This window comes from Osmerus eperlanus, chromosome 17, assembly GCF_963692335.1.
Source record: "Osmerus eperlanus chromosome 17, fOsmEpe2.1, whole genome shotgun sequence".
Classification (NCBI taxonomy): Eukaryota; Metazoa; Chordata; class Actinopteri; order Osmeriformes; family Osmeridae; genus Osmerus; species Osmerus eperlanus.
This window is the reverse complement of record NC_085034.1, coordinates 3890112-3899155: the sequence shown is the minus strand read 5'-3', so window position 1 is coordinate 3899155 and position 9044 is coordinate 3890112. Positions and strand designations below refer to the sequence as shown.

General features: G+C 47.7%; 1 protein-coding gene across 2 annotated transcripts in view; it reads right to left on the bottom strand.

The window, feature by feature from the left end:
- atp5f1c (ATP synthase F1 subunit gamma) overlaps window positions 1-9044 on the bottom strand; it is a 165184-nt gene that overhangs the window by 139776 nt on the left and 16364 nt on the right. The window lies entirely within an intron of this gene.

Here is a 9044-nt window from a genome sequence, read left to right as displayed (position 1 = left end):
TAAACATGACAAGAATAAACATCTTCAAAAACAAAACCCAATGGAATCAAGTACACTTTGAATGACTTTGACCTTGCTGGCTTTACTTTAGTCATACACAACACACACAGACATAGACACACACACACACACATACACACAGCTGGCCTTCTCCCTGTCGGCTCCACCTTCCTCTCTCTTCCCTGACCTTCCTGTCCAGGGGGACTGAAGCAGGGGGAGCTCAGTGGAACCTTGGGCTCCCAGTTATGCAGGAGTGAGCTTTGAATAATTGTCCCGCAATATGAGTGTCTCTGATTAATTGCCTGAGATAAGGTCTGCTTTCCTCCCCCCTGCCTCCCCCTCTGGCTCCCCAGCCTGCCTGAGCTCCCAGAATCAGGCATGGGAGAGAGAGAGAGAGAGAGAGAGAGAGAGAGAGAGAGAGAGAGAGAGAGAGAGAGAGAGAGAGAGAGAGAGAGAGAGAGAGAGAGAGAGAGAGAGAGAGAGGGAGAGGGAGAGGGAGAGGGAGAGGGAGAGGGAGAGAGAGAGAGAGAGAGAAAGAGAGGGAGAGAAAGCGAGAAAGAGAGGAGAGAGGCTATTTTACTAACCCTTTCATCTCAGAATGTGATGATGGTTGTTCTAATTACTTAACAATAACAAAGCCCCGTTTAGAGATGACAGCTGCCTGCAATCAGCATTTCTATGAATAACTTAACGAACTGGGTGAGAAAAAAACATATTTACAATCAAGCACTAAATATTTTTGAAAGGCAAGAACAGCACTCTGGTAACATAGGATGAAGGTAATGGTGTGTGTGTGTGCGTATATGTGTGCACTGAATTCCCTGAAAACAGCCCCTGATATGACCCCAAAGCCTGCCAGTAACCTCTGGAGACGATAGGCATGTGACTTTGTTAAACTACAGTTAGGTCCATAAATATTTGGACATTGACACAATTTTCATCATTTTGGCTCTGTATACCACCACAATGGATTTGAAATGAAACAATCAAGATGTGCTTTAAGTGCAGACTTTCAGCTTTAATTTCAGGGTATTTACATCCAAATCAGGTGAAAGGTGTAGGAATTACAACACATTTTATATGTGGCCCCCCCTTTTTAAGGGACCAAAAATAATTGGACAAACTAACATAATCATAAATCTAATTGTCACTTTTAATACTTGGTTGCAAATCCTTTGCAGTCAATGACAGCCTGAAGTCTGGAACCCATAGACATCACCAGACGCTGGGTTTCGTCCCTGGTGATGCTCTGCCAGGCCTCTACTGCAACTGTCTTCAGTTCCTGCTTGTTCTTGGGGCATTTTCCCTTCAGTTTTGTCTTTAGCAAGTGAACTGCATGCTCAATTGGATTTAGGTCAGGTGATTGACTTGGCCATTGCAGAACATTCCACTTCTTTGCCATAAAAAACTCTTTGGTTGCTTTCGCAGTATGCTTCGGGTCATTGTCCATCTGCACTGTGAAGCGCCGTCCTATGAGTTCTGAAGCATTTGGCTGAATCTGAGCAGATAATATTGCCAGAAACACTTCAGAATTCATCCTACTGCTTTTGTCAGCAGTCACATCATCGATAAATACAAGGGAACCAGTTCCATTGGCAGCCATACATGCCCATGCCATAACACTACCTCCACCATGCTTCACTGATGAGGTGGTATGCTTTGGATCATGAGCAGTTCCTTCCCTTCTCCATACTCTTCTCTTCCCATCATTCTGGTACAAGTTGATCTTGGTCTCATCTGTCCATAGGATGTTGTTCCAGAACTGTACAGGGTCTTTTAGATGTTTTTTGGCAAACTCTAATCTGGTCTTCCTGTTTTTGAGACTCACCAATGGTTCACATTGTGTTCACTTGTGGTGAACCCTCTATATTTACTCTGGTGAAGTCTTCTCTTAATTTTTGACTTTGACACAGATACGCCTACCTCCTGGAGAGTGTTCTTGATCTGGCCAACTGTTGTGAAGGGGTTTTTCTTCACCAGGGAAAGAATTCTTCTGTCATCCACCACAGTTGTTTTCCGTGGTCTTCCAGGTCTTTTGGTGTTGCTGAGCTCACCAGTGCGTTCTTTCTTTTAAGAATGTACCAAACAGTTGATTTGGCCACACCTAATGTTTTTGCTATCTCTCTGATAGGTTTGTTTTGATTTTTCAGCCTAACGATGGCTTGCTTCACTGATGGTGACAGCTCTTTGGACTTCATATTGAGAGTTGACAGCAACAGATTCCAAACACAAATACCATACTTGAAATGAACTCTAGACCTTTTATCTGCTCCTTGTCAATGAAATAACGAACTCCCATGAGGGAATAACATACACCTGGCCATGGAACAGCTGAGCAGCCAATTGTCCAATTACTTTTGGTCCCTTAAAAAGGGGGGGGCCACATATAAAATGTATTGTAATTCCTACACCGTTCACCTGATTTGGATGTAAATACCCTGAAATTAAAGCTGAAAGTCTGCACTTAAAGCATATCTTGATTGTTTCATTTCAAATCCATTGTGGTGGTATACAGAGCCAAAATGATGAAAATTGTGTCAATGTCCAAATATTTATGGACCTAACTGTACGTATTTACACATCAAACCTCCCTACCCTCCCTTTAGCCAACCGTCCTGTTCCGCATGAAACACACACAGACAGACAAGGAGGCATTTCCTGAGGAAAAATAAATAAACAATACAAGGAAGTGTAAAGAGTTATAATGGAGGCAGGCTAACCGTGTGTAGTTTGGTTTACTGATAAACATACAGAGAACTATGGTGCTGCAATAAAGCAGTCTACCTGGCCTGTGAGGAGAAGGGACACACACAGTCGCTTGCACACACACACACACAGTCAAACATACACACACACACACACCCTAATGCCTGCAAACTTGTAAAAAAAAACTGGACTTGAAACTCTCAAATGGCTGAGGTGGATAGAAGACTGATAGACAGAGAGAGAGAGAGAGAGAGAGAGAGAGAGAGAGAGAGAGAGAGAGAGAGAGAGAGAGAGAGAGAGAGAGAGAGAGAGAGAGAGAGAGAGACAGAGACAGAGAGACAGAGAGACAGAGTCACTAAGAGAGACGGACAAAAAGAAAGGGAGGGAAAGAAAGAGATAGGGAGGAAGGAAAATGCACAGCGTACACTTGACACTCAGCTAATGGTAAATCCTCTGCTTTATACAGTCATTTACTGCCGAGGCCTGAGGCCACACTGCCTTTGAAGTCCTCCGAAATGTCAAATCAATTATTACTTAAATGAAAAAGAATTCAATTTGCGCCTTTCATGATAATCGGTAACATTTTCCTGATAGAAAAAAAAAATGCAATTTGTGAAGATTTGAGCCCAGGTTCTCTTTTTGATACAACTCTTTACTCATTCAACTCAGATATGCTGATTGGAATAAAGTTGTTGATGACTCCGTCTTTCTGTCTTTCTTCTTTTCTCATGTCGCTCCTCTGCAACGAGGACGCAGAGGAAGGAAAATCAATTTAGCAGCATAATACTCCCCATCAATTGGAAGTGGGCGATAATGATGTTCTACACCTGAGTGTGTGTGTACGTGAGTGTGTGTGTACGTGAGTGTGTGTGCGTGTGTGTGGGCGTGCGTGCGTGAGCGAACCACGTTAGCATGGGGAGCGTGGAACAGTACATCTTCTTCATGATTCATTATGCGCTAATACATCCAGCTGAATAGAGGCTGAACAGCCCACTGAATTACTGTTCACCCCGCTCCCCCATGCTAACCCGTGGTATCGCTCACGCACGCACGCCCAAACACACGCCACCACTCACGTACACACACACTCACGTACCACACTCTTTCACTCCTCAGGTAGAACATCATTATCGCCCCCTTCCAATTGACCTGCGCGGAGTACCATCTGTGTCCGCTGTCTGGCATTGTCCCAGACCCTCAGTGCTGGAGCTTGGCCTCTCGAGCAGCCTGAGCTGTCCTGAGGAAACAACCCAGCATCTGCCTGGAAAGAGGGCTTCCAAAGCCACCAGCTACTGTTCAGAGATGGGGCACATTCCAAACTATAATTTACTTATTTTTTATAACTGTCTAAAACAGTTGAGTTCAGTTATGAAAGTTCAGTTAGGATGAATGCAGTGTTGGAAGTACAGGGGCGGGGATGGAGGGAGAGGGGTGGAGGGAGAGGGGTGGAGGGGTGGAGGGGTGGAGGGAGAGGGGTGGAGGGAGAGGGGTGGAGGGGTGGAGAGGTGGAGGGAGAGGGGTGGAGGGAGAGGGCTGGAGGGGTGGAGGGAGAGGGGTGGAGGGAGAGGGCTGGAGGGGTGGAGGGAGAGGGGTGGAGGGGTGGAGGGGTGGAGGGAGAGGGGTGGAGGGAGAGGGCTGGAGGGGTGGAGGGAGAGGGGTGGAGGGAGAGGGCTGGAGGGGTGGAGGGAGAGGGGTGGAGGGGTGGAGAGAGAGGGGTGGAGGGAGAGGGCTGGAGGGGTGGAGGGAGAGGGGTGGAGGGAGAGGGGTGGAGGGAGAGGGGTGGAGGGGTGGAGGGGTGGAGGGAGAGGGCCGGAGGGAGAGGGCTGGAGGGGTGGAGGGAGAGGGGAAGACAGACACACTGGCGAGCGCCTGCATCTCCTGTGTGTGTACAAGGTGCCTCGCCCTCGGCCTCACTAACTCCTACCCCCCTCGCTCTCCCCCCCCCCTCGCTCTCTCTCTCACCCCCAGTGCGCACAGTGTGGAATAACATACCTTTTAATTCTCTCCCTCCCTCCCTTCTTCGCTCGCTCCCTGGTTCTGTGTAAAGAGATCAGGGCCCTGATAGCGGCGGCCATTACAAAACCACCACAGCCGCCTCCCCCAAAACAAAGTATTTTTCAGCTTCAGTTTTTTTTCCCAGTTGTGGCGCCACCGGGAGCACTGTTAACAGTAAACATGGTTCAAACCAGGGCCTGCGTTCTCTGTTGCTGATTCACAGTCTGCCAACACACACACTCACACGTATAGATGTCCACACAGTCGAGGTGGACACACATACACTCAGTGTATATACAGTAGGTGTGTAATTGGAGGTGTATTCAGTGGCAGGGCGTGCAGGAGGGTTGACAGGTTAGAACAACTGTTTCCTGTGGGTTTACTCATCATCCTCCACGGGCTTTAGAAAGATGTGCACATGTACACTAACCACACACACACACACACGCATACAGTGTTTCCTCAAAGATGGGCTTTTCCATATCTTATCTGCTTCACCTGCCCTTGTCCACACAGAGGGGACTTGCCACCCACAGCTGCCATGGTAACCCAAAAATAGGTAGTTACAATAACATGCTCGTATGTGCCTGCAGACGTGCAGACCTGCGTGTGTCCACATATTTTTATAAACTAATTTTCCAAAGTGTGTGACTGTAAACAAAAAACAAAACAAAAAAAAAGTTAATTGACAGAAGACATTATCCATACATCTTCCTTCCTACTGGCTTGCGGCCCCACTATGTACAAGCAGTTCTGTTAAACGCAGGACTCATAGCAAATTGACTATTACTTCAAAGTGGCCTGTGATTATGTCTGAGTGATTAGGGCTGTTAAGAGGGAGCCACTTGAACATTGCCAGTGAACCCGTGAAGGAATGCCGGCTCTCTGACTGGCGGGGGAAAACGCCGGGAGAGACAGAGAAATCTCACAGATGCAACGGCCATGCAGCACTCTCTCTCTCTCTTTCTCTCACTCACACACACACACACACACACCATACAGAAACAGACAGGGAGGAGGACAGCATTGGCTATACACAGTGTAGTCTCCTAACACACACACTTGAAGACATGCACATACACACACACACACAGTAAACCCACCCACAAACCCCAGCCAATTACAAGGGAGTAACCACACACACTAGCACAAAACACACACACAGACAGCGGACACACGCTCTGTACAGCATAGATGTTAGCAAGCTAACAGCGAGGTAAGAGAGTCATCAGCTAAGCACATCAGGGAAAAGATACCTCCAAACTGTTTCATTACGTTTCAATCGTTCCCAGGTTTTCCAGCGGTTGGACTTCACTGTGGTGGTTCACCCGCTCTCTGCCTTCATCTCACCATCAAAGAGGCAAGAGGGAGAGGGACAGAGAGAAAGGGAGGGAGAGAGGGGGAGGGAGAGGGAAATGGAAAGAAAGCGAGAGGAAGAGGGAGAGGGAGGGAGGGAGAGGGAGAGGGAGAGGGAGAGGGAGAGGGAGAGGGAGAGGGAGAGGGAGAGGGAGAGAGAGAGGGAGAGGGAGAGGGAGCCAGGGCCTATGCGCCCAATTAATGGGAATAATAAGCGTCTATCTCAGGCAATTAAGTCTGCATCCGATGCTTATCGTGCCCCTGAGTTTCACAGAGCCATCTAAAGAAAATGTTTGCGTTTGAAAAACTCCATCAAATAAACAAGATAAGGGCTGAACACGTATGCGTGGTGCGTATCGCGTCCGACCCGGGCTTTGTTCTAGCAGGGATAAGTGACTCTGAAGCTCCGCTAACGGGCAGAGCTGATCAGGCCTTACCGGCTAATGTCCTCCGGTCCCCGGTTCCATACGGTGATTTACATAGATGGGGACGCTAGATAGAGACGGATGAGGAACGTGATGGAAATACAACACGAGCCTCGCTGGAACAGAAGAAGACTGATTTGACTTTAAATGCCTGTACGGAACCACGGCAAGAGTTTACCCTGCAGAAGAAGCAAATGGCAAGAGTGCAACAGGGCTCAAGTGAGCTCGAGAGGGACTGAGGACGTTTTAACTGTAAAATAATGACTTTTTTATCTTGTGCATCGCCAAACCGATAAAGCTAGCCATGACACAGTGAAATGACCTGTCAGTCGACTGTCAGTTTCGTTGGAATGTGTCAAATTCACAGCATCCACAAGCATCATATCTACGGGTCACATCTAGGACTTTCTTTGCACTCGCACCATGCGTAAAGCGTCACGTCACAAGACTACACCTGGGAGAAATCCTGACATACAGCATTTCTCACATTCAAGCACACGCACGTTTGCACACGCTCACACACGCACCTACAAACACATGTATGCTCACTGGGCACCATGAAGCGTTGAGGGTGTTATTTCTAACAGTACAACGTGTACAACGTGCTGCACAGGCCTGGTGTGATTGTGTTTGGTTGTGTAGCGTGGGGAGGAGAGCGGGGTCCTTGTGTTTTCCTTATTGTCGGGACACAGAGGCCAAACCAACAGTCAGAGGCCCATGTGACGCTGTACGCCCCAGTCAAGGGAGGTCACGACCCCTGTGGAAGTGTCTGGAAGGGCCGAGGGGTCAGGCCAGGCGGAGGGGAATGTTTTCCAACGTGCCCCAGTTTATTTGTTTAATTTTCCATCGAACCCCGCTGTCTGCCTCTGATCAAGATCACTGTGGACTGCCATTAGAGAAGAGAAAAACGAGGAGAGAGGGAGAGAGGGAAGGAGAGAAAGAAAAGGAGAGAAGTGGAGGCAGACTCTACTGCTTCAAATTAGGTTGGATAAATAATCCTGTTTTACCTCTGTAAACATGGCACTTTAAACTTATTGTCAAAAGTCAAATAAGCCATACCAACCATCAACTGTCTGAGACTTCTGGTGAGGCCAGTGCTGTTCACATGAAGGTCACTCATGGTGTCACAGAGTTTCCCTCCTCTCCCTTCCTCTCTTTTCTCTCTCCTTCCAGTGGCAGGCTCAAGATAACCAGATAGAATTAAAACTTTGTTTGATATTTTTTTTTAAAGCAACACGTTTAAAACAATGTCTAATGAGGATCACGTCAACATCATGTGTACTTCGAAGAACCAGCAGGTTCTTTACGTTTTTTACAAGCTGTGTGCTGCTTGTGTGAAGGTCAAATGAAGAGGGGGAGGCAGTACCTGATGCGGCTGCACCTCTCTGCCTCTGAAAGGAGACACGGCGGAGCCACATCAGACCAGTGAACTTCTCACCTTCCTCCGAATGAAACGAACGAGGGGAAGAAAAGGAGGAAGGACTCCTGGTGGCACGTACCCTCATGTGGGACGTGAGGCACAAAGGGTGGAACCCTTTTCTTTGCTCAACCACTGAGGCAATGCAACAATACGCTTAATTTGCTGTAGGTGAGTGTGTGTGTGTGTGTCATAGTACCTGTGTGTGTTTTTGTGTGTGTGTGTGTGTCATAGCACCTGTGTGTGTGTGTGTGTGTGTGTGTGTGTGTGTGTGTGTGTGTGTGCGTGCGTGTGTGTGTGTGTGTGTCATAGTACCTGTGTGTGTGTGTGTGTCATAGTACCTGTGTGTGTGTTTGTGTGTGTGTGTGCGTGTGTGTCCGGGAGAGCCCAAACACTGCGGCGCCAGGAGTCTGCCCTTCCCCTGAGAACGTAACGGCTGAGCGCCATCTGAGAAAAAAAGAGAGAAGAGAGAGAGAGAGAGAGAGAGAGAGAGAGAGAGAGAGAGAGAGAAAGAGAGAGAGAGAGAGAGAGAGAGAGAGAGAGAGAGAGAGAGAGAGAGAGAGAGAGAGAGGAAGAAAACAGACAGATAAGGAAAGAGATAGAGGGTAGGTGGTAGCCTCATCATGGTGCCACCCCGTAGAAGATTCCAGAGTTACACCAGTGACAATGCTTGTCCTCTCTCTGACACGGCATTGACAACTATAACACGGTTCAGTGTGGGTGAACTTCCTGTATGTCTGCTGACTCCCATGACTAATGTTGAGTAACACCTCACACTCAACACTCTCACTCACAAAACACAAATAAGTACAGGGATTTTTATTTCAGATACTTTGTTTTGAGAGCCGTGCTCCCTGAAAAATTCATCTGGGTCGGTTTTATCCAGATAAAATAAATCAAGTGTCTTATTCTCTACACATTTCTGAATGCCATGTTCAAATAAACAGTAATGTACATAGAGGGCATTCTAGTAGAGACTCCCCGCACCCTCACCCTCTGCTTCTGCCTCCCCCCCTCCCCTCCCCCAAAGAAGCGAGTGTAAAATAATCCCACTGTCTGCAGTACCAGCGGAAGTGCTTGGCTCAATCTGAAGGAGGAATATGAATGTGTTAAGAGGGAAATTGGAAATGGGGGGGCGGGGTGAA